The 26164-nt window shown below is 49.5% G+C and overlaps 1 protein-coding gene across 4 annotated transcripts in view; it reads right to left on the reverse strand.

Moving 5' to 3' along the window:
* The window catches only part of LOC144734818 (repulsive guidance molecule A-like), a 124887-nt gene that overhangs the window by 54354 nt on the left and 44369 nt on the right, over nucleotides 1-26164 (reverse strand). For all 4 annotated transcript variants that reach the window (XM_078617200.1, XM_078617201.1, XM_078617203.1 and 1 more), the window contains one exon: nucleotides 5071-5341. The gene's annotated coding sequence lies outside the window, so the exon portion shown is untranslated. The remainder of the gene's footprint in view (nucleotides 1-5070; nucleotides 5342-26164) is intronic.

Genomic DNA, 26164 nt, shown 5'->3' on the forward strand with positions numbered 1-26164 from the left:
TATAGCAAACAACAAAAATTATACGTTGCCAATCTTGATTTGAAGCTTTCGTGACTGCGGGAATCCATATTCTTTGGTTCTTTCGGTGAGACAATCACAGCAGGGAAACTGCTGTGATTGTCTCACCTGATGACGGCCGCTTGTGTTGCGATCGAAACGTCGTGATCTATTATTTTCTACCTACGTGACTTCTACATTGTCACGTGCCGACCAGAGAAATAAGCAAGCACTTTAAACACGAAACACACAACTACACAGCGATGAATCGTCGTGTAAACATGACGAGGAGGTTTCGATTTAAAGCTTTCGTAACTGCAGGGATTCATCTTCTTGGTTTTTAACCGAAAGAACCAAGAAGATGACGAGGAGGGTTTTGGGGGAACATTTTTTCTTCAACGACAGCGCGAAAGAATGCGAGCTTCTGTCACGGATGGGAGGGGGGGGACGAGCCGATAAAAAAAAATCGCTCACAATCCAGCAAGACAGGGAGCGCGTAACCGCGCGTTAAATCAGAATTAGAACATTTATTGATACTGGAGGAATCCGATGAGCTATAAAGCTCTCTTTCACAGATGTCCAATAGGAGTGAGTAAAAACGTTACAACAACAAACAACACAAAAAACACGATAGTCGTGCAAAGTACAAGAAAGGTAAACAAATCACCCAAAAGCATACAAATACAACTAAACCATCCCCATCCTACCTGGAAAACCTCACTGAAGTGTTAACTTACTTTTCAGAAGCGACCTGGCTACCCACAAATGACAGCTCAACAAAGTGGACCCATCATTTGGACACTGATAGCACCAAAATAATCTCAAGGCATGCTTCCAAATGTAGAGGGGGAAAAACCGGAGGAGCCTCCACCGCCCGCTGTGCCTTCCTCGCTAAAGCGCACACACCGGTCTCCGACGATGCACACACACGCGGCGCCCTTCTCAAAGCAAAGACGGCACACACGTTGCACCATGCAGAAGGAGCGCCACACACAACAAAATCGTTAAAATGACAGCCCTTCACCTTTAAAAGCTGGTATTTTTTTTTACGCCTGCACTAATCATCTCGTAATACCACCGCCCCCTGCAAATAATGTTTAAGTTTTCGTTTAAAAAAAAAAACAGGGCAGAACAGTTTGACTGCGGTTTGCAATTTACCACACTTTAGCCAAACATATGGATTACAGGCCGACGGACTATACAAAATATGTACTTTGTGCTTTATTAAAGCAATAACCTGTCAATCAGCTGACATACACCGCTGCTCTGCTTTGCCTTGGGCAAACAGCTTATGGAGTACAAGCATCTGTCTGCACTGATAAATCCATATCTATTTTTTTTCATAGCAGTGGCCAGGAAACCGGAGCTAAAACATAGATCAACGGTGGCTCGGCAGTAAATTTAACCCCTTCCGTGCCCGGCTCTCCCTCCACTCCACAGCACCCCCCCCCCCATCCCTGCCCGACTACCAAAGACAATTCTCCCACGGGAGACCCAGGGCCGGAGAACGGCATCAAATTTTCACACCACGAGGACGTCGTTTGGTGAGGAATGCGTGTCCTTCACGCTGCAGGTGCGAGACTGAAGCCGTCCCCCCCGTCATTGATCGTCGCTGAGTGAACGATGTTCCGAGCAAAGCGCTGGCTGGCTGGCGTCAAAAACTCTTATTTCGACTAAGGTGAAAGTCCGTCACACCTAATAAACTAATAGTTGTTTTTATCAATGGGACACCTTTTTGCCAGTATAAAAAATTTATGGAAAAATAAGAATAGGTTTTACACTTTATGGCAATAAAACAGGTGTTAAGACGTTCAAACACCAAACAGACGCCTTTTTTCCAATAGTTGTTTTGTTTCTTTTAAAAATGCATATTTTACATGTCAGCGATTGGAAACATTGTTGGTGATCCTGACTGTTTATAAAAGTAAAGTGGGCTTGGGGCTGGACACGTCGCCGGAAAGAACGATGGCCAACAGCCAAATGGAGGGAATTCTCCTAACTGCAGAGTTGGAACGATGAAAATCGGCTCGTGTGCGGGAGCTAGATGGTTTGTGGCGTCTTTGTTGCGATAGTCAGAAATGGCAATGGCTTAAGAGGGAGACCTTCATCCAGCAGTGGAGAGATCATGGCTGATCTTGAAGGATTATTCGATTGCATTTAAATGTTTATCAGTGTTCGTGCTGGAGCGGACGTATCGCGGGAGGCTCGTTTTTGCGACGCCGGACAAAAAGCAACCACAATCGCATCTCATTTTCATTCATCGTAATAATGCATTAATCCTCACGTGCGATTTGGCGCAACCATCACGAGCCTTGATAATCGCTCTTAAAATCGACGTCTCGGGACGCAGCGTTACCAGACCTTACTTCCCCACCGACAAACATTTTCATTTTTTATTAAGAAAAAAAACTAAGTGCAATCTGCTCTTCGGGGCAAGGCTATAAGTTGGGGGCAAAGCGTGAAAAGGGGGAAACTCCGGATGGTCCAGGAAAATCTGGGAGCCCTCGGCCGTAGCTGGAGGGTGCTCGCAGGGCCAGCAGCCACGCGCACGAGACACGGAACGAGCAAGCGTCCACAGGACGCCGTTAAAAAGATGCCTCCGCCCCTCCCCCCCCCCCGACTCGTTCGAGGTCGGGTCGGGAGGTGGAGGGGCTGGGAAGGTGGACGGGACGTGGTGCGGGAGAAAAAAAAAAAGAGAGAAATATAAATCGGATGCGCCGCGGCGCGCGGTGTGTTTACCGCGCCGGGCGGCCATATCGATTTCTGGAGCTGGACCGGCGCTGGGCCACGCAATCGATAGCGCCAACACCGACGGAATCCTTCGTAAATAGAGCGGAGGAGGCAATCCGGTCCGGGTTCACAGCCCGGGGTTTAGCCATCGCGAGCACGCGCGTGCAACTGCCCTCTCGTCCCAAACGATGCATGTACGTTGAACTTCTGTATGCACCATTCGTAGCCAAACCGTGCAGTCGGAAGGTGCGGCTGCAAACGCGTGTGTCCCAGAAGGGACGATAGCGTTACTAACAATGACAAAACTAAAATTGCAAACGATAAATTGAAGAAAACGTGCGAACCACAACACATACAACAGCAAGGGAATTGTTGAAAATTCAACTGTGATCCACGAGATAAGCATCGTTCTCCAGAATTGTACACGGACAGCCGTTTTTTGTCTATCCACTGAAGGATGAGGGTCCCCCCCCCACCCTCATGCCATGTAGGTCATCAGGGTTATTCGACTATACTTCACCATGCCGGTCGGTAGTACAGGTCGGCGAAGGTGGCATTGGTGTGGGGGCACAGAAGTAAGGAGCACAACAATAGATTTTTACAAGACGAGCAACAAAGAAACCGATTATTCTGGGGTTTAAAAAAAATAATGTGCGTGCGTGTGGCATGAGCAGGACAACGGGGCTAGGTTTTCATTTACTTTTAGCAAACCTACAGCATTTGCGAAATTCGGGTCAGGAAAACGTTTTTAAAGAATCCAGGAAGCATCAACGGGCTGGGCCATCCAGGCGGCGCGAAGATCAGCCAGCCACAGGACAGGGCCACGGGGCAAGAAAGCTGATGAAATGTACCTTTGGAAAATGTATTATTTATGGCAGGGTCACCCACACCCCAACCCCCCCCCCCCGTTTTGGATCCAGTTAACAGCCGTTTCCGTGGATACCATTAATCCAATCTCGTACAAATCCAAAGCGGCAACTCTCTCTTTCGCAAACACAACCGGACGGCGACGGTCGCCAGGATTTACGCAAAATGGGGAGCACACTTTCATTCCGTTATAAAATTGTGAACGTGCACAGATGCGCGACGCGGGTGCGGCTATGGTGTAAGGCGTATAAACCATGGCGAGCGTTTCTTGAGCTGTGTTTTGTCAAATTGCATTCGCGAAGATTCACGATGATGCTTTAACTCTGGTTGTCCCAACCACACCAAGGCTGTAAAACACCACTACACGTAAAAAAAAAATAACAGAAAACGTATTTCATTCACTAGCTGACAACCATTGTTTAAATTTATATTCTGCTTCTGAGCCAAAAGTTCCATTATTGCACTGGGTCAGCTGCCCAGATTTTCTGGCTCCGTGCGCTATTATTCTGTGCATCTTTTCTTGTCACATCCACTATCCTTACAAACAGGATCCGTAGACATGCATTGGAGAACCATAGACTTGCAATAGAGTCTAATGCCGTTACATGGACTTGCATGAGAGAGACAGCCAGACTTGGAGATACCCAGAGACTTGTATCTTTTTATAAGTCCCCGTTTCTTCATGGGGTCACCTGCTCGGATAATCTTTCTCCACGAGCTGCTTCTTCATCTCTGCCCCTCGTCTCTCGTCACACATTCACCGTCCTCAAATCTTGTTCCACCACATCTCCTCCCGTCTCACCAATCGGTCCCCCTCTACTCCAAGTGCCCCCTGCACCGATGGCATCTTCATTATGAAATGTGCAAAACGTACGTCGACTCGAAAGTCAGACCCTTTTGCCGGATAAGCGGAGGTTTGGCATGCTTTTGGAAAACCCGAGAGAGGAAATCAACATACTGATGCAAACTAAACAAAATAATCTTCATCAGCGAATAATACCGCGATGGCATATTAAAATCCGAAACATAAACGCTGACAAAGAAAAATGGATTCAAAGTTTAAACGCGGGCACCGAAGCACAAGGGAGGTAAATGTACGGGATTACCCTCAGGCAGGAAGCGAAATTGCACGGGTTAGAGAATCGGCAGAGGATAGATCGTGATTGACACCTAATGGGTTCCTGCTGCTGCTGCTAGAATCCACTAAATTTACTACACAATGTTAAAAATAACCAATAAGTCTTCCCAAATAGCGACAACAACACATTTTAAACATTGCTCGGATGGGAAGGGACAGAACTTAATACAGCACACAATATAAAAAAACAAGAAGACGAAATCAACAGCGTGGATGAAAGGTCTGTAGCATTCCCTTAAGTGTTTGCCCATATGGTTGAACACAACTTCCCAAGCAAAGCACTCATGATGATGATGGTGGGTTGCAGGGTAGGGGCGGCAGCGTTGAGAGAATCTCACCTCCAGCCAAGGCTGTGGCACTTCCTGGTGACAACGGCCACCCACTGCAGGCAGTAGCAGCAGCAGCAGCTGGAGCAGCAGGTTCTGGCTGAAGGCAGCAGCAGGAAGCGGAGGGGACAGGCAGGCGGTCGGGGAGAGACGCCCTGATCACCCGCCTCGCGCGCCAGCCGTCAGCGATGGCCTGCGCTGGACGCAGCCGCCGTAGAAAATGCTCCGGTGCCCGTCTCTGAAACCGTGGATTGAGGACGCTTCGGAAAATCCGCGGGGAATGCTGCGGTGGGGGGGGGGAGCGGGGGCGTGGGAGCAAACGATCGCGGTGCATTAGAAACCCGTTCGCGGGTGAATCGCGGTGTGGGCACAAAACGATGTCCGTGTGTCCAAAACGAAGGGAGAGTGTCGACGGTCGCCTCGTGAACAAAAATCAATCGCGGCAAAACGCAGCACCCGTGTTTAAGGCCGTGCCATGTCGTGGTGGAGGATCTCTGTGGGTGGCTGCAATCCACAAGGCATCCGTTGAGCCAACAGACATAATCGTGTGTATGTGTGTGTGTGAAAGACGCTACTGAGCAGCTGGAGGCAGCTGCCCTCCAGCAACAACGCAGAGCAGGGAGGGGAGGGGGTGACGCTCACAACGAGCAGAGTCAGGCGGCTAAAATGCAGCAAAAGCTGGCACAGTAGTGAGCACAGGTCGTGCACCTGCGAGTCATGTCAGTCGGCAAACTTAGACACAACAGAGTCGTCCCCTGACCTACTGCCAACAGCGGAGCCTTCCACACTTCACGCGATGGTCTCAAATTCCACCTGGCCTGGCACAAGCGCCATGGGTGATGTCGCCATCACTTATTGGCGAATGGTTGTCGTCAATACTCCCAACCTGCAGAACCGAGGTGGTTGTTTGTAAGATTGCAGTGCAGTAAGGTGAGTTGCCAAATTTATACGGATTTTCTTTTTGAAAAAAAAAACAATTAAAAAGGGTAACAGAGCACATGTGGATCAAGTACCACACATCCATTTTGAGTTTTATCCGACTGCCAGGGGAAACTGGGGAAGCGGCAAGGGATTAGTTTGTGCCAACATGTGTTGGAGACTGCAGTGTTAGCGGTTAGCGCGCTGCGCTTCGAACACGGCGACCCGAGTTCGATTCCCACTCACGGCCACCAACACCAGTGACAATTATCTCGAACCGGTCCTGGGCCTCCCCTAGGTTGACTCAGCCTCAAATGAGTACCTGCTGCAGTGTGTAAACATTTCTACCCGGGGAGACAAAAGCAGTCGGGCGTGGTTTTAGCCACCCACCCCCTCGTGTGCCGTGTCGGCCTTCATAGGTGCTACTTGCTCACAGCACTGGCCCCAACAGTCTGTTTAGGCTATACGGGGGGGTGGGCGGGGGGGAGGGGGAGATCTTTGTCTTTTGGGGACTGTGTGGACAAAATGAGAAGGCAGTGCGCTGGAGTGTGGTGTGCGACCAATGAGAGAGGCATGGGGGGTGGGGGGGGGGTGAATCTATGCGGATATTTGAGCCTCATCATCATCGCGCGCGACTTGTCTGCCCCCCCAACCGCTTTGGTTACAAACACAAAAAAACTCGTGAAGCTAGTGGCCAGACAGCTCACACGGGAGCCATCCTGAAATAAAACATTCAAGACTCAGTTGAGATTTTAAAATGAGTAAATAACAGATTTTTTTATTGACGTGAATGACACGTCCTTTTTCAGCCGTCTTCTATCGAGACCCGTCTTGCTTTTGGCAGGGTATCGATCACGCAGGGTTGGGGAGGGGGGGTTACGGTCGTGCAGTGGTTAGCGGATGCAGTGAGCTACGAACCCGACATCCAGAGTTCAATTCCTGGCTACAGCTGACATCAGTGGCAAGTGATATCTGAAACAGTCTTGGTCCCAGCCCTCCCACGCTTTTCACCCCCATCACCCACACTTTACAAACCCGAAGTGACCAGCGTGATGAAGTATTTTTTATTGGAGATTTAAATTAAGTGTTTCTTGAGAAATTAAGTGTTTTACCACTGGCACTATTTATGCCTAATCTTGCACTTTTTAATTCCTTCAATGGCTAAAACTTTTAAAAGATACATTTTACATTTGAAATAATATGATTTCTTACCTTTTTTTAATTCATTTGTAATATTCTTTTTTTTCTGATGCGTTTGTTATGTCTGTCACGGAAACAGTCTGTTGTTTTTAAATCCTTTATATTAAGTTCACTTGCTTGCTTGCTTGCGCGCTTACGACCGTGCAAATCTTTCGGTCGTTTTTTAACCCACTTCCCGTGATCCAATCGAGCTGACATTTTGCACACAGACTCGTTGTGCGTGACAATTTATTTTCGTGAAGATTTTTTTCAAAAATGTTACACTTTTTAGGAAAAAAATATATATATTTAATTACCAATTGCTTAATGGTGGCAGGCAATCATCTGACCCATAGGTGTAGCCATCTCAAGCCAGAGGACGAGAGGACTCTAGCCGCCACGCATATAAAGGATTTATAGTGAAAAACTTTGTTTTTACGGGTTAATTTTTTATTGTTGAAACCTGACGTAAGAGCAACTTAGCTCGCAGTGTACATCTAAATAAACTGAACCGAAACTGAACTGGTCACACACGACCCGACATTCTGTGAAGAGAGCGTCATCCAGCAGTGGATTGACAAATAACTGCCTGGAGCACTTGTTTACCGCATGGAGTATTCTCGCTAACTTGGCAGTCACTTTGTTCGCGCACCCATTTTGGAGGGCGGTCAACTAAACACACGACAATCAAAACACAGGCCACATGCACAAACAAACTGCTCTACACCTGGTTCACACCGACGACGATGCTGAAAATCCATCGCCTTTGTCCGCCGAACATTTGTTTTATCGTTTGAGCTCAGCGAACGACCACTAACACACACAAGGGGAGGCCGTGGGAGCGGGCGGGCGGGGGGGGGGTCAGGCAACAATCCAAAGAGTTATTGTATAACAAACAAATACATAAACGGTCGCGTTGTCCGGTAAAGTAATCAGACCCCCGCACCGAGCGACGCTGGCCTGCACGTCGAGCGATAGGGCATTTCACGGGGCGCACGACGAGTCCCGTCCGGAATTCTGGGACAAGAGACTTGGCAAAACTGTGACGCGGACTCGGAATGCCCACGGGGGGGGGGGGCGGAAGAGGCTGCACGGCACAAATCTGGCTGGCGCGCTTGGCCGTTCTGTCGGCGCTTGCCCACCTGCGTGCGGCAGATTGTTACGAGGGGCAGGGGGGGGGGAAACACATTCGCAGGTGCCAAGTGAGAGGATGCCAGGCCCGCTCCACCACCAACCGCGCGTTCAGACTCCGACCAACTCAACTATTCAACGTTGGGTAAATAAAAAATGAAAATTTAAAGGTTGCGTTGGCAGCGCTGCACAAAGGACAAATTGAAAAGGGAAAAAAATACGTTTCACTACATTTGTCATTTACAATGCCCCGCTGTAACAGGACAACTATACATCAGCCTGGTGTTTAAAGCGATAGAGGTTTGATTTGTGACTACAAATGATCCCGTTTAGCCAGTTTCCCGGCTATTTTTACAGGGGAGATCCCGTGGTGAGCAAGCGCAGCAGCAGGAACAACAACAACAGCAGCACAAGGAAAGACAGAAAAAACCGTGAATATTTGCAGAGAACGAGTACGGACCTCAAGGAACATTGCACAACTAACGAACGTCGTATTTGCTTCAGAGCAGAGGAAAGGCCACACTGCCTTTTGCTCCAAGCGTCAGCCGCGGATATATCCATCCATCATTCTCCCAAGACTGGGCTAGCAACGGCGAGGTCATTGGGAGCCCCGTGGTGGCAGCTCTGGCTGTCATCTCTCTCTAATATTGCCTCTGGGTCTTTCAACCTGGACGACCCGCTGGTTGTGGTTCAAGTCCGTCCCAGTCTGCGATGTTCCGAATCCAAAACGAGTCTTTTGTTCGGGTGCCCTGCTTTTCTGGTAAACAACATACTTCTGTATTCATATTCTTATGGTTTTTTTCGGTAAAGTCACGTAGGTAAAAAATTTAAATTAATAAAAGTAAAATAAAAAATAACATACTTCTGGTTGTAATTCAGTTCCCAAGTTCGTTTTGTTGCAACCAGCTGAGAACTCAAGAAGCCAGCATAGTGTCATTTGCCTGATTGACCTGGGTCACCAAAACACACCAAACCTAAACAAAGATTTATAAAGTACAGCGACGAAGCAAATAGAAACCAACATAAAAACAACTGTCACTTAGTTGCTGCGTCAGTGATAGAAACGAATGTGGTGATTATTTTTTTTATATATATGTCATTGGTACAGAATTACCTAATTGCATAGGTCACCTTCAATAGAGTAAGAGTCCTGCCCAGAATCAAGATCAACATTTGAATCCTTTCATGGCCAAAACCGTTGATGCCACCACGCTTCTGCAACGCTTTCTCCCCCTCTGGTAGATCCCACGGCCGTCGCATAGCGGACACGCGACCTCCAATCATTTCCCTCAAAGTAAGTACTCCCCTACCCTCTGGTCTCAGATCTCCCCCTTGGTTCTCCAGAACAACTTGCGCGACACTAAAATATATCTTCTTGGTTCTTTCGGTAAAGTCACGTAGAAGGGAAGTAATAAAATAATAAAAATAAAACATAATAAAATAATTCTCACGACGTTTCGGCCACAACGCAAGCAGCCGTCCTCAGGTGAAGACCAGGTCTGTCGGGGAGACAGCGTCTGAATGAACCGAAAGAACCAAGAAGATGAATCCCTGCAGTCACGAAAGCTTTAAATCGAAACTAAAAGATATATCGACGAGTCAAAGATCACAGGGAAGTTTTGAACTCCACGGGAATAACTGCAGGACTGCCGCCACAAACAAGACCACAGATGGACGGGCCTTCAACTGCTGACGCTGGGTAACTTGAGTTTCAAATGCTCCCCGAAAGAATAACACAACTTGCGCTGCGTGGTTATCCCAAGACAAACGATGCGCAAAAATACGATCCGCTTTCCTTCCCCGCTCGTCGCCCCCCCCCACCCTCCAACATTTCCTTTAAATGGGAAAATTGTGCTCATGATGTAATGCGACACATACGCAATTAGCTAGAACGCACACATTTTTAAACAACACAACTTCTATCCGAGGGACGTTCTCAGCTGCAAAAACATGACCGTGCGCGCGTGTGCGGCAGGCAGATGTCAGGCCTGAAGACGGGAAGGAAAAAAAAAGGCGAGAGGCAGATTAAATTTTCCCCGACACTCGACGGGGAGAGAGTAAAGCTGCCACCACAGCGGCCCACCCCCCCCCCCATTTAAAAAAGGCCCATCTTGACTTTTCTCTCCAATTACCAAGCTAGGTGGGTAGTGCACACACAATCAGCACGCTCCACAATTTTCATTACTGCAGGGAGAAGGCGTGCAAGATCGCAGCAAATGGAAAAATCTGAGCATTTAATAACCAATCGCCTTTTTTTCCCAAACCCCCCCCCCCCCTTCCACCCCCCCCCCCTCCTCCTGCTTCGACATCCTCTCCGGGCCATTATTGAGATTAGCGGGAGGCAAATGCGATGCGAGCGGTAATTATTCAGGAGACGCGGGACGCGTGGCTTGCGCCGATCGTTTGGGGACAGATCCCGCTCGCCGGGGACGCTGCCGGTTAACCCAAACGCGCCTCATCATTTTGGCAAATCCCGGAAGCCAAGCAGAGCCGAGCCTGGTCAGCGCAAACACACACATGCGCACACGCGCACGCACACACACGTATCGTTGTCCCGTGCAGCTTCCGAGGGCGCATCGAGTCTTCGTAGCAGTAAAACTAAAAACTAAACTTTTTTTTTTTTTACCAGGTAAGGCCCACTGAGCTGTATAGCTATTTTTCAGAAGCCAACTGGCCACAAATGAGACTTCAACTTCGTGGCTGATGACGTGGAAATTTATAGCAGCCAAACACTCTAAACGCGTGATGTTGATTCTAAATGCGATGGGAAAAACCGGAGGACCCGGAGACAAAATCAATGCTACCACAGGGAGGACATGCAAAACTCCAAATATACAGGCGTCAGAGTCAAAATCAAACCCACGACCTCCTGTATACCAGGTGAGGTAATTAACATCTCGCCACCGTGGAACCACCGTGCCATGAAATGCCGTATCGTTAGATATGCACGGCGCCATTGCGCCGTGTGGAATTTGACTATTAAACATACAACTTGGAAATACAGCATGAATCTACGCCGTGTAGGATGTGGTAATATCCAGGTTTGAAAGCACACGCACACCACACGTGGGTACGACGGTGGTGGAAACTCGTAATCCTAACGGGCAAGATATAAATCGCGCACGAAGAGCATCAGAGTTAAAGCTAGCTCCATTACGGTCTGGGCGATGTAAAAAACATAATTTGACGAGCAGAGCACCGCTAATCCACCGTTAATTTGATGCAAAGCAGCAACCGAGGAGACACGGATTTACACGCCAGGACCATAACACAACCACATCACCCTAAATGCACCCGATCTCATCAAATCTCAGAAGCTAAGCTGGCTTGACCCCGATTCGTACACGCATGGGAGACCGCCCTGGCAGTACCAGGTGCTATAGGTGTAGGCCTGCGAGCTGGCCAGAATGTTGTGGTACAACAATGGGTTCGCTCCACCATACAAATGCAAAGAGCTGCGTCTGTCTGTGGCCTCTACAGAGCTTTGAGTGCCATCTCCCTCCGATGCGTGGGTTTTCGCCGCATACCCCAGTTTCCTCCCGCACGCTAAAACCACGTGAAATGGGACTGGTCAAACAACCCAATGAAGGCAACCCCCCCCCCCTCCAGAAAATGAGTTGAGACTCAGTGCGGCTCTCCTGAGTAAAGGGCATTCCAGTGCATCCTCATAATAATACGGTGGTTCTGCATACAACCACAGGGAGGTGTTGGGAAGCCCTGAAAACTAAAAGGGGGGAGGGGGGAAATCGCACTCCCGAAGCTCAGAAAAGGAAAAGCGTGCAGTCCAGTTTAGTCCTGAACTGTGCAATAACCAACTACTCTCGCGTGCGATTGTGCGTTCCGGTGTTGGCTTGGGATTTTTGGCGGGGTGTTTTTGTTTAATATTATATACACACACACACACGTTCTTTTATAAATCAACATTACAATATGTAAATGACCTAAATCTCGGACGATCAAGAAAATACGGTGGCTTTGTTCTGGAGGAATTAATCTACCCGGGGGGAGGGGACGCCATTAGCTTGCGCGGCGCATCTCAACCCTCGGTGACGCTGCGCCTGCCCTGGCGCCCAGATTCACCCGACAAGCGAAAGCGTCGCTTGGCCTGCGTGCTCCGACCCATCCGCCGAGCATCATCCGCAAACCTCGGGGTCACAGGCGCTCTTGGCTCGGGCAACACGAAAGCACTTCGCCTCACTCTCTCTCTCTCATCGCGGCTTTGATTACGGATTTGGGTGAAGATAAAGAAGAGTTAATCACTGCTTAACGAGAGCCATCCGCTAGCGGTGCGCGGAGGCGGCGTGCGCGTTTTTGACGACGCGGCCAACTTGGAAGTGCCCTTCCCCGCGGTTCCACGTCGCGTCCAATTTCGTGGCAGCGGCGCGGGGAGCCAACCGGCCGGCCCGGTCTCAGCGGTGTCAGTCAACTGGGTTCGACTGCACCGGCAAAAATTATTTTGCAGAGGGCTCCCTCCCCCCCCCCCTCTTCGTTTCGCTGTTAATTTGACGGCAGCGGAAGGCTCGGGAGAAGAAGCGATGCGGTCACCTCCAAATTACGCACCGGTTTTTGACGAGCGACCGGGCATGGCAGCTGCGTTCACACGGCGCGCGTTACGATCGCGGCGCCGGGGAGGGTCCGTGCGCGCGTACGTACGTTTGTCTGTGTGCGTGTCACCGTCCTTCAGGAGGAGAAGGAGCATGTCGACGGCAGCCCCTTTCCCCCCCCCCCCCCCCCCATCTGCTTTGCGAACGCGGCGGATCCCAGGGCGCAGTTCGCCAGAGCCGTCAACGCTCGCCAGTGCCGCGGCAAAAATTAAGCACCATCTGCTGTTTAATAGTCCCCGATAATGCGGTACAATTTGGTGTCAAAATACGAGGAGGAGGAGGCTGCGGCATCTCTATAGACACCGTGGCTGTCACGACAAGGTTACACGCTTAAACAGGGCGAGCTGAGAGAGATGCTGATACCCACCCACAAAAGACAAAGATCCCCCCGGGGAAAGTGCTGTTAGCGAGCGCATATTAAGGGTGGCATAGCGCATGAGGAAATGGTGTGGCCAGCGCCCTACCTTCATGTTTCCTATGTCTCCCAGTGCTGATGTTAATCCTTTCTCTCATTCCGATAATATACGCGTACCTTACCAGTTTTTATTCCTATTCCGTTCCGATGACATAAGTGTACGTCATCGGAATGCCACCAGAAAGAAAACTAAAATAAAATGACTTTAATGGCACCGAGGCTCCGACAAGGCCATGCGAAAGGGCGTGTAGCAGTTTTGGCCCAGCTACCATAGAGTGCGGTCGTGTCGCTACAGTTTTCTGCGGTGAGTACAATGTCTTTAAAAACAACGGCACTACGCCTCTTCCCAATAAAAATTACGCGAACTGCTTGCGCGTTCCGAAATTCAGCGGTGAACGGGACCCACCCTGCAACTGGGACGTCTCGCACCAGGTCCTCATTTGAATGGAGGAAATCTAAGGGAGGCCCGGGGAGCAATTCAGATATTCGTCACCGCTGGCTGCAATCAGGATTCAAACCCAGGCGCTCAAAGCTATGCCTGCTCAGCGCTCTGACCTCTGAGCCACACCTGTTAATCTGTCAGATGTATTTAGTGAGACTCCTAATTAGAAAATGTATCAATTGCTCTACCGGTTAATTCCCCCACCTTTTGTACTGCAGAGATTTGATGCAAATAACAAACCAGCCGCTGGTGTATCGACGTAAAAACAAGCCGATAAGCCAGTCCATTAATGGAGCCCTCCAACTCTGTTAGGCACTCGCTCCCGCCCATGCGTTCCATAATTGCCCACGAACTGCACCCGGTATGGAGCATTCTATCGATTTCAAAATAAATAAAACCCACGAACTTGCACGTGTTTTGTTGTAAATCCTTCCCAAACAAGTAAACGAACTGCTAAGTTTCGTAGAGACTGGCTTTTCTTTTTTTAACGCAGGCTTCTACAGTTTGCTTGGACAACGTAGAGATCGACACAGGAATACAAGATCCCGCAAGCATCGCAATAAGTATCAGCAGCCTATTGGGGGGGGCCCCCTTAAAAAAAAAGTCACACAAGAGAGAGAGAGAGAAGCTCTGCGTAAACAAGCCGAATGAATTCAGCTGGAATGAGCAGCCTTATGTAGCAGGGTTCAATAAACACGCAATAATGCACGTAGCATATTCCGCGTGTAGCTTGTGATGGAAAAAAAATTAAACCCACCGAAGCGAAAACCTCATCTATCAAAAAAATCCTGGCTTATTTCTCTGCGTATGAAAAGGGCCCTTTGGCAAAGCCTGCGCCGACGTAAACAGTAGCTTTTGTGGAGCCGGGTTTTTCTTGCACACGGCTCGGAAAAGAAAAAGAAAACATTTCGATGCACAACGTTGGAAGGAGGAAAAAAAAATGAGGCATATCGTTTGTTTATTTACTTTTTGGCGGGCGGCTCCAAAAAAAAACTTGCCATTTCAAGTCGAGGTCGCACAACACTGGCAAATATGAGCGGCCATGTCTACTCCACTGGTGAAGGGGGTCACCGACGTCAAAGTTATTGTAATTTCAGAGCAGTCTCTCTGGTGGAAGGGGTCTTGCGGTCATTCACACGTGCGCACGCTTTCGCGATTATCATGCCGTCAAGCGCATTCGCACCTCACCGCAGCGACAGCCCTACCGCCTGCCTGCCACAGCCTCAACATTGGCTTCACGGTCTGCTCGCGGGTTCCAACGCGTTGTTAGCGAGCGTTCGATCGTGAGCGTGTTCACCGTCCATCGTCGTCGTCGCCGCTCTTCTCCCACTTAATTTCACAACGTTTGTGCTTCCCCGCCCCGCCTCTGCACCCGAAGTCGCAATCCCTACTCGCTCTGTTTACTCAAAGGAATACAGCAGGGGGTTGTGGAGGGAGGGCTTCTCATTAGGCTCTGTGCGCAGAGACCGGAGATTTTTCTTTTAATCCATTTTCCAAGTAGGACGCGACTGCCGTGGCTTAAAAATCAGAGACAACAATTCGCTTGGTCCTATGAAGAGACTGCCTCCTCCTGCCATGTGCATGTGGAATTTCCACCACTGGCTCGGCGCTGGTCCAATGCCATGACAATATAACGCTGCTCGCTGTGATGGGCTGCGCAGTGTTTAGACAGTGGCTCGCCTCCACAGCTGGGCATGCTGGGGGCTGCCCCACCTACTGGAGGAAATCGAGACCAAAGCATCAATGTCCTGAATTCACTCTGGGAAAAGCCTCACGGAGTCTCAAGTCTCTTTCTTAAGGAGGGGTTCTTCTGCATTGAAGATGAATGACCAAACACTTTGAGAAAAACTGGCATATACGAGGAGGGAGGGGGGGGGAATTAAAACCTCCACGCAGATGGAAAAAAACCCCTTCGCTGTACCGCCACCGTCTCTTGGCCGCCCCGCAATGCAAACCTACAATGTCATATTCTCAGGAAATAACCCACCCAAGAACAAGCTCGGCTCGACTCCCACTTAGCTGCCTTTACAGAAGTGTCTCTTAACCTGGGGTGCACGCACACCCTGGGGGTGTGAGGTGCCCTTTCTGGGGGTGCGAGACAGATTTTTTTTAGAAGGCAAACAATCGAAACGCAAATTAAGCATGGGCACATAAATACAACTACTTTGTTTCATCAAACCCTATGTATTTATAACATGATAAAAAAAAATTACGATTGAGAACCAAAGGGGTGCAAGGTTGCAGGAAAAGTGAAAAACCACTGGTTTACAGAAATACAGACACAGATAATGCACAAATACACTTTCAACACTAGTTTGAAAGCCTAATCAAAGATACGTCAGCGGCTTAAGGGAGGCCTTCAGCCCCAGTCTGGGACCCACTTCCCCCGAAGCGCCGAGCTGGATTGGCAGGAGACTGAGTTTCGCTCGAGGTCGATCTCCCCAAGCCTCGCGGTGAAGTGTTCCGCACACACCACCACCCTCTCTCTTCTTTGCAGCCGATCTCCTGCGACGGCAATCGAAACGTTTTCTTGGCGGCGTAACAAACGCGGCTGCACACACTGGTTGAGACAGCCGTCCGCACCTCCCCCCCCCCCTCTTCACCCCCCCCCCTTTTCTCTCCTTGTCCACACTCCAAAAGTTAAGGATTTACTCTTCGCGCCGGAAACACCTCCGTAAAAGAGTGTTTGTTTTGACAGCGAGGCAAACCGCCACGCGGGCGCTTGTGGGTATTTTGTTAGGACGAGCGCCGTTCGCACCGCGCCAGGTACTGCTCCAGTTCACCGGGTATTATTACCGTCTGGGTGCTGGAAGAAGAACAATGATAACATGGTTAACGTGCACCCTCCGCATTCGCATGCTCATTCCACTGCTGGCGGGGAAGATCACATCGAACCGGCCACCTCTAAATTACGAGTGCGGTGTACTGTTCATTACACCGCAGCCACTATCCCAAGATTTGACCTACCTCTTCCCACACTGGCTCGGCATTTTGAAAGGAGGTGGAAGTACACACACTTTTACCCCACCACACATACCCCATTTATACTGCTGGGTGGACAGACGCAAGGTGGTGGGGGGGGGGGATTTGGAGAAACTTTCCCCATCGTTTCGACTGCCACGGCAGGATATCAAATCAAACTGGCACCCTCTGGATTATGAGTGCAGTGTGCTATTCATTACACTGCAGCACTATCCCAATAATTTTATACAGACACACACTTTAGCCCTTTCTTTTTAGAAATGCCAAACGCCGTGACAAGTATTCGCTGAAAGGCAACCATTAAAAGCCATTTGGCGCCGTGACAGACCGCACGTTTTGCGAGATTTCAAACCGTGTCATCTTTGATTGCGCCAGTCGCGAACGACGGCGGTGCAGTCCCTCCTGAGGACCCGGCACAAAACGGGGCACAGCTGTGCCGCTGGGGGTGGACGCAAGCCCCCCCCCCCACTCCCCCCCCACCTCCGACTGCCCATGTCCCCCACCAAAACCACCAATACCAAATGCCAGGAGCTCAATTAGGGCTCAATTACCAAGGGAGAGGCCCTCGCTGGGGTTACAGAAGGCAATTAGTAGCCAATGGAAAAACGTAAAAAATTTGGGTCGGACAGATGGGATTTGAACCCTAAGGCCTCTAAAGCACTGGAGACTTATCGGGGGGACATTTGCCACTGGCTGAACCAAACCATTCACAGATCACAAGGCACGGGCACGCGCGGATTCCAACTTTGACAAAAACAGAAATTTGAAACATGCCCACCAGAAGTTACTCCCCGTTACGCTTTCTAAACCATCTCGTTTGCGTACAACTCACGTTCACGGTAAACAAAATAAATAGTTGCTACTCCCAATCTAAAAAAGTCGAGAGCATCGTTCAACGCATCAATTACCTTTGTTGGTCAGCCAGCCCACGGCTGGAAGAAAAGTTCAAAACTGCACGTCTCAGTCTTGGGGAGGCAGCTACACCTGAGCCGGAGAGGCTCAAAGGTTGCAACGTGGTCTCCTTCAGTTCAAGGTCCGCTCGCTTGAAACTGAAAAATCATTGAGTTTTTTTGTTTGTTTTGAAACTGCGGACCAAAGCGAGAACATTTTCTTTTTAACCAACCCTACGAACTTTGGCACGGCACCGCCAGATTAATGGGAAATACGGGGGCATTCGATAAGACAAAAGCACTGGTGTTAAGAGAGCCTCTTATTGACCAGCAGAGGACACGCGCCAATAACCAAAAGACGCCGTTGCCAAAAGTTTAGTATGTACGTAGAAGTTCTTTCGCACCGTACGTAGCCAACCCTGCTAAAATCAGAGGTGCGGGGGTGGGGGGACAAACTAAAACACAAAAAGCGGTTCTACCGAAATTCGTTTTCAATCCCAATTGACGACAAACTTACTTTTAAAATGTATCGTCTGCAATGCAGCGTTAATCGTCACAACTTGCAGAGGCGAGATGTCTTGTTGTCGCTATTTTATAACGTAATATACAATGGATGTGACCGGGTAGGGGTCAGGGGTCAGGGGTCAGAACACTGAGCTGCCACCGCAGAGAAACCTGGGTTCAAACTCTGTGGACGGCCACCAATGGTTAAACTGTTCTATGTAAAATGTAGCGGAGTTGATGGTCTCAACCCAGACACCGATGACTGCTTTCAATTCTGGGTTGTATTAAATATCACTTGGCACTTTATTTGGCTCATTGCAGCTTTGATAGTTAAAAAGTTGCTTGGGATTGGCATGTGATAAACAATCTTTGCAGGGCATATAAACGGAGTGCTGCTCGTGTTGATAACAGAGAGGTTTATGGCAGTGACTTCGCAAGTAGTTCAGTAACATCTTCTGGGGTCACACAGGGTGATATACTGCTAGCGCTTTAGGGTTTCTAATATAAATGTTATCATCTCACGCCATGCAGTCCATAGCAGCACAAAGGCAATATAATTCAGGTGGGGGATATAAAAACGAGAGTTCTATGACATCATAGTTCATGGCAATTCTCTGACACAAGGTGCTGCACTGCTCGCTGCAAGAGATCGGAACGGAAATTCAATCATCTCGTGGACATTAGTCCGATGGCAACACAATTTTACTGTATAATTGGGGACAAAAAAAGAAAATAAATTGGACAAGGCAGCAAGTTTAATGTGCCCTCCAGTAACCGTGAGCTTATTGATAATCTCTCTGCAGCAAATCATCCTGGGGCCAAGATGGGCCATCGATCTTGCAGACCCTTGTCCTCACCGAGCTACAGCACAGCCTAGGTCGGCTCCGGTAAATAAATGGTAAAGGCTGGAAGCTATTTACCCAGGTCATTAATCACCCGCCTCTCATCCTTTAAAGAAGAAGAAAAAAATCGGGGACAGCAACAACGGCGCGAGCTAGCACCACATTTCGGCCACAGTGGGGCCACACTTTTGCATTTCGCATTTTTTGGAGGGAAACTGGAACAAATGTATCGCGAACCAGCGCGACAAGTTGTGGGGGGGGGGGGTTTGCTTAAAATTCATGTTCCAAATAAGCCCCTTCCTCCCCCCCCTCCCAACTAATATTTTCTTCACACCCCCCCCCCACCACCACAGACTCGTTTGCTCAAATTTATTGGGAACAAAAACCGCCGACCTGGCAACCCGGCACGCACGTGGCCGCACATCTTGCGGAATTTGACCAGGGGCACATCTTAGTCGGATTAATATTTACACAGCAATGGGCTTTTTTTTTCCTTCTTCTTTTGGGACGGGATAATTTAATGAAACGCACGGCGGCTGAGGTGAACTCTCCTCTCTCCCCCTGCTTTCTTCCTCCCGGCTCACAAAGCGCAAATCCCTTTCGGAGCAGGCAGAGTGCTTTTGTACATCAGCCAAGTAAATTCTTAACAGGCAGTAAAAATTTGAACGTAACCCTTCATCCCTCAAAAAAAAAACCTTGACTTTCGTCACGCGATTTGACGATAAAATTGTCGTGAAACAACAACGGCAACACGATGAGGCGTGATACAAATTTATTAAAAATGATGCCGTTGCAAAATCGAATCTGTCAATGTTGAGAAAAACCCATCATCACAACAACAACAAATTGTGGAGACAAATAAACAAGCCAAAAACGAGTAAAAAGCCACACAGCCATGGGGGGTCTGCAAAAAACCATAATTTCCTCAAGTGCATTGTGGTCCTTCATAATATTGTCACAAAGGCACTGCAGAATAGTGCAATGGACAATGCCTACCATAACAACTTTTATCACCTAATAAGCACAAGGCAAGGTGTGCGACACCAAGACGGTTTGTGTTGGTCGCACATGTGCACGACCAAAGGACCAATCTTGATTTGAAGCTTTCGTGACTGCAGGGATCCATACTCTTTGGTTATTTCGGTAAAGTCACATAGGTATAAAATAAAATTAATCACGACGTTTCGGGCGCAACGCAAGCGTCCGTCATCAGGTGATTTATTTTATTTTATACCTACGTCACTTTACCGAAAGAACCAAAGAGCAAAGGACCAATCATACAACAAGGCACCATCAATCCTGGCAGGGCCCTGAAACGATCCAAATTAAATGTAACCGACCGCCGCCGCTTGTTGATTGGTTATCGCCGTCACAAGCAAGAACGGTGTCAGCTCACACAAAAGACAAATATCTCCCCCCCCCCATAGCCTTCACAGACTGTTGGGGCAAGTGCTGTTTGCTAGCACACACACACACCCACGTGTGTGTCTGGCCGCATGCCTCCCTCCTCCACTTCCTCCACCACGAGCCGGCTCTGCGTACATGGCCCATCGTCTGCTCCGCTCTCTCTCGCAGTCTGGAATGCTCTCGTCTTACACTCGAATGTGCGCGCGCGCTCTCCTGCGTCCCACCACGCGCAGTCAATTGCGGTGAGAGATTGATACAATGCAGACACAACATAACGTAATGTGTACACAAACAATCAAGCGGGTGGGCGGGCGGGCGAGCCTGCCCGCCTGCCTGCCATCCACCCAGCGTGGCAGTGTTGACGGATCTAGGGCACGGATGCGAAGCAATGCGTGCGTGCGTGGCGTTACGCAACCAGGGCGCTCACTCGGGTGGCGTGGTGGTAAAAAGGTATGAAAAATAAAACTCAGGAGAGCTGACTGGTTGAATCTCCACGCACAGCAGTGTCGACGGAATGGGAAAAGTTTCTGAAGTCATCCCTCACCTGTCCACTCAGCAGATCAAATGCCAACGTATAAAAAATAATATGGGTACACCACAATTAAGCCAATAGGCAGGTTGAGTGTGTGCGGTGGGGGTAAAGTGTGGGTAACTCCTACCTCTTCCAAGAGGTCTGGCCAGTGAGGCAAAGTAGAAGAGAAACCTTCTCTAGTGGAGGAGGCACTCTAGAACTCCCAATAATGGTGACCTTTGTATGGATGTCGAGCGTCTTTCACACCATACGTAGCCAACCGTGCTAAAATCGGAGGTGCGGAGAACAGGACTTGCCCATTCGAAAGAAATTACAGGACCGCATCTTTACCTTAAAGATGATAGCATTCCCCATCATCTTGTGGCCTGGCAATTGTACAACAACAACAAGAAACTTCCTGGAATTTTTCTCATTCATGTAGGGGGCTGCCTTCGTTGCTCCTCTTCCTCCACTCTCTCCTGCCCCGGGCCATTCTATCAAAGTCCACTCCAGTTCTTCACATCGCGGCTCACCACTCCAAACCACCTCTTTCTAGACCTGCCTCTCGGTCTCTCCGCCCTGGTGCTTCCACCTTCATGGGACTTTCCTCTCCGATGTGGACTGCCCCTCTCTCTCTCTTCTCGCGACAAGTCCTAACCGAGCCATCAGGAGTCGAATTTCCTCTCGGCTCCCACGCTCATCACCTTCCTCCTCCCTCTTCACTAGGAGGAAACCAATGGGAAGAGCAAAAACTACCGCCCCAATGCCGGATGTGGCGGCACATGCCTGTATTCCGGTGCCTTGGAGGCAAGGTTGGTGGATCACAGGGGTGCGACGGTCAGCACACCTAGCAATGCAATGAATGGTCCAGATTCAGCTTGAGAATAAAATGAATTGATCATTGGTTTTTTTACCCTTCTATCTGGCAACAAAACTGACACCTTTTTTACAAGGAGTCATGTTTGCATAGACCACAATACCTGCAGTCATAATGCAAACAAAAAACATAACTCTGATAATGTATGCACTGTCCTTGAAGTTGATTGGTCCACACCCGAGACAGCTTTCCTTAGAGCCTAGTCTCACATGGGTTGGACCAGATGACGCCAAAAGGGCAAGCATTTACACCATTGGAACCTCATTTGCCAGTAAAAAATATTTTGTTGCCAGATAGAAGGGTAAAAAAAACAATTATCATATTTTTTACTGGCAAATGAGGTTCCAATGGAATACAATTATTTATTTTACCACTGTGCCCAATGTAGCAGTCTCTGATGGTTGAATAATTCCCCACAGCCTGCGACGGCGTGGGGAGGGGCCCTCATCCAACAGTGGAGTGATAGCACCGGGCTGTACATGTGCATGACTCGACGGAACTGCCCTGCACAACAATAATGATTGTGAAATAAACATCTAATCATTCCAGCATTAGCTTACAGCTTTGGTTGGTGAATAATGTCAGATTTGAGATGACCCCCCCCCCCCCATCCATCACCCCCCCCCACCCTAACCCCAGAGATCGGCAAAGAGTTTTTTTTTTCTATATATAATCTCCCTCCACCAATCTTTTGGTCGACAGAAGTGCAGTAAATTATGCATTCGCCACACCTGGCATGGGAAATTGCAATCCACCTCTCGTCACAGATCCGTGCGTGGGGTGTCCGCGTGAAGCAGGCTGCAGCGTGGCTCGAAAAACAAGAAAACGCTGGCAGGTCGAGAGGTTACGAATGGAAGCACACGGGCGTACACGGACACCTCCCCCCCCCCACCATCACGTCTAGCGAGGCGTCAGTGCGTTGGAAATCGATGCTGGAACCGCTGAAGACCCAACTGGTACGCGTACAGCCCCCGCTTGTCAATCATGGATCAGGGGGGCTCCTCACATCGCGCGGTCCATGGAGGTTATTTCACCAAATTTCACCTCTCTGCTAGCAAGAAAGGCCATTCCCTGAAACGTTGACGACCATAATCGTTTCCTGTTGACGAATGTGTCGAGTTTCTGTTGTTCATACTTCACCGCGCTCATCAACGCAGCTTGGAGTAGGCGGGAGGCATAGACACAGGAAGACAGTACAGTACAACAATCAGTTTTGCTGCTCAAAACGTAGCCCCTGCAGTGACCTTGAAACAACGTGGCACGCGTGGTGGATCCACCATCCGGGCTCAACCCTGCTCAGCTTCTGAAGATATGACGAGAGAGAGTGCATTCCGGACAATTGGGTCGTTAGGCAAATTCAAAGCTAACAATCCTCATGCTCCAATGTACAAATACAGAGCTCCTATCTACACTGTGCAACACATGTCGGTACCCAGACTTCAAGGCACATGGGTATTAGAGGGTATGACAGCGATGGCAACCCATACCCTAATACGTAAGACAGAAATTGTGCATGAAGAGAATTAGGCTTAACGCTTCATACATTACAATCCGCGTGATTTTTTTTTTCTAAATACCGCCGAGCCAAATTAATTTCATGCAGGAGACACGGATTTGCACGTCTGGCTCATTCTACGACCAAGCCACCCAGAATTCACCCAATCTCATCCAGTCTCAGGGAGCCGTGCGGGCACGGGCTGCTTAAGTATTCGGATGGTGGTGGACCAGGGCTTACCAGGTGTTGTAGGCTTGGGCTATGGAGGGACTAGGGAGATGGCTGTACAGCAAATGGATTGCATAATCTGTCTGTTGTGGAATAACCGAGTGTTGCCCCTTTCCTTGTACGTGTCGTGGGTTCTCTCTGTGCGTACTTAGATCTCCTCTTTACAAGCCAAATGCTCATTTCGAGAACTTGCGAATCATCCGAACGCAGAAGCCTCCCAAAAAAGGGGGGGCTCTCCTGGGTAAACGGAGCGGCATCGCCATTTGTTACGTCCGAGTGCCAATTGAAAAAAGTTCCCGCCCATATGGAACCGCGGAAGACCTGGCCAGACGGTGGACCACATGGAGTCGCTGCGAACCCTCGGTTAGACTCGGCGAAGACATCCATTCAACTTTCTCCGAGACCGTGCGCTGCCTATAGGCCCCTTGCACACGGGGACATACGAGACGCTGCACAAAGCCACGCGCAACAAGAATTATTCAGCGTCCTGCTACGCCTCGGACGAGCCAGCTGCAACGAGAAGCTACCGCAACCCCGAGGCAGAGATAACGTGGGGGAAGTCCCGTGTGCATTACAAGGGGGGAGGGGGAGGGTGGGGGGGGTGTGGAGAAGAGCATCCCCCAAAACTTACACACAATTAGGTAGCCGATGGAGCTTCAAATATAAAAAGGCTCTGGGCACTTTGAAAATGGCTGTTGGTGTGCCGTGCGGGAGAAAGGCAGATGGCCTCGCATTATTTCACGGAGCGGGCAATGAGCCAGCGGGGAGGTTGAAATACAAATCTTACGAGGACACGGCGTAAATACCGTGCCAAGAGAGCCAATCGCGAACGATTCACGGGTAAAGCTGTGTCGCTGCGTAGGCTCCTTTGCGGTTGCGCTGCTGTGTATCTCTGGAGATGCGCATCGAATCCAGTGATTCGGGTTCGACTCCCGGCCGCAAAAGATGTCGGAACTGGTCCTTGTGGAAAGTGAAAAATCTTTACGTTGACGACAGCCCCAATGCACGAAGTTCAAGTTTATATTGTTGAATCGGGTGTGAACACAAGAAACCTTCCCGAGCCACCGAAATCGCAAAAGCAAAAAAGAAATCAAATAAATGTTACAGCAATGAGGAAATCAGAATTAACACGAGAAATCGATCATATTGAACGCACTTAAACTGATGTTAAATCCTCCGAAACGAAAGTTGACCCGGGCAGATTATTATTTGGCCGAGCAAAGTTGACACAAGGACACAGCTCACGCTCTGTGGCTCTGTGGCCCGGCTTGCCCAGCTTGTTGTCCCTGCAAGGCGAAGGAGGGGGCTGGCTTTAAGGGGTTCCGAGGGGGTATGGAACGCGGGACACCGCGGCGGCGACGGCGGGCAGAATGGGGCCCGGGGCTGGTGAGCCATAATTAACCCTCGCATCACCCCAATTATCAGGCGAGCGCCGTTTGATTTGTTAGCGCTTGGGTGTGCACGGAGGGGGGGGGGGGGCTTCATCTGCCCCCCCCCCCACCGCGCCCCCACTCCCGAATCCCATCCCATGTCACGATCGCACGTTGCTTGTGAAAGGAGGGGGGGGGGGGGCGGTGGTTTTGGGGGGGGGGGCACCCCAACTGCCACTTCCACTGAGCGTCACTCCACAAGCCACCGCCTCTCGCCTTCCAAAAAGAAAAGAAAATCAAGGCAATTATCCTTGTCCCCTTGCATTTTTTGTTCTTACATTTCGCACAACAGGTTCCTACGCTTCTCGGAATTACTAAACCGTGTCGGCTTTGTGTGTAGAGCGGTAGAGCGGGCGGGCCCCCCACTACCGTCGGTCGTCTCTGTTGGAGCGTGACGGGGACAGTGCCGTGAATTTTCAGGGAGCTTTGCCTTTTTTTTGGGGGGGGGGTAGGGGTGGAGGGCAACTTACCACCAATTTGGCATTGACACTCGAGGGCTGTTAGACAGATGTTGAGTGCTAACTTTTCAGAACGTAATACTTTTTTTTTTAACAGGCTGTCCTACCTTCTATAGTAGTGGTTCTTAACCTGGGTTGCACGCACCCCCTGCGTTTGCGAGATGCCCTTTCTGGAGGGTGCGAGACATGGCAAGATTTTTTTAGAAGGTAAATCATCAAAAACATTAATTAAGCACGGAAACGCAAGTACAACTGCTTTGTTTCATCAAACCCTATGTTGTTATTAACATTACACATTTTTTTTACGATTGAGAACAAAAGAGGTGCAGGTTTCAGTGAAGAACCGCTTGCTCTACAGTGACAATTCAGCCCATCGTACGAATTGCCACGAGTCAATGCAAGAATCGGTCACTAGTCTCGTTTATGGTTTTCGTTGCCTCGTTTGTCAAATGTTGGTCGCACCGTCACAGCCTGAACGTAACGTAAGCGTGTCACGTCAGCGCATCATTTTGCATGCGCCGCAAATAAATTTATTGCCACCGCCCGATTCGACGCGTGCATTGAGAGCGTACGGATCCACACCGCGCGAGTAGCCAACTTACCGTTACACCTTTTCAACTACCTCGATGGGTTCTCATTTGACGTTAGGCAACGGCGAACCCTGCCAATTGAGAGCGTTCGAGGCTCGCACGACCCAACGCTGAACTGCGACGTGAAATCTCCCCTTGCCCGTTTGCACCCTCACAAACCACCCCCCCCCCCCCGCGGGGTACGTTAGCCATGCGATGCCTTA

This window comes from Lampetra planeri, chromosome 53 (assembly GCF_965212315.1).
Source record: "Lampetra planeri chromosome 53, kcLamPlan1.2.h2, whole genome shotgun sequence".
NCBI lineage: Eukaryota > Metazoa > Chordata > Hyperoartia > Petromyzontiformes > Petromyzontidae > Lampetra > Lampetra planeri.